We start from the raw sequence: 370 nt of genomic DNA, 5'->3' as shown, positions 1-370 counted from the left end.
TTGTTTTTTTCGATTAAAATAATAAATAAATTATAAATTAATTTATAAATAATTATAATTTTACTTTTTTTATTTCATTTTTTCTCTCCTGCTGCTTATTTAGCTGCCTATACACCGCAACCGCATGCACGCCGCTGCGCTGCGACAGCAGCAGCAAACGCCTCAACGCAGAGAACAATAAACTAATAAATAAATATTTTTAAATAAATATAATTAAATATATTAAATAAATTAATTTAATTTAATTAAATAAATACAAATAAATAAATGTTATTTAACAAATATATACTGTAGCAGCACTGCAGCAGTTGTTCGTTTTGTTGTTTTGTTTTTTTGTTTTATTTTTTATTTATTTTTTTTATTTCTGCAT

Source organism: Eimeria mitis, genomic scaffold (assembly GCF_000499745.2).
Source record: "Eimeria mitis Houghton genomic scaffold, Emh_scaff6722, whole genome shotgun sequence".
Lineage (NCBI taxonomy): Eukaryota > Apicomplexa > Conoidasida > Eucoccidiorida > Eimeriidae > Eimeria > Eimeria mitis.
This window is presented reverse-complemented; position numbering follows the sequence as displayed.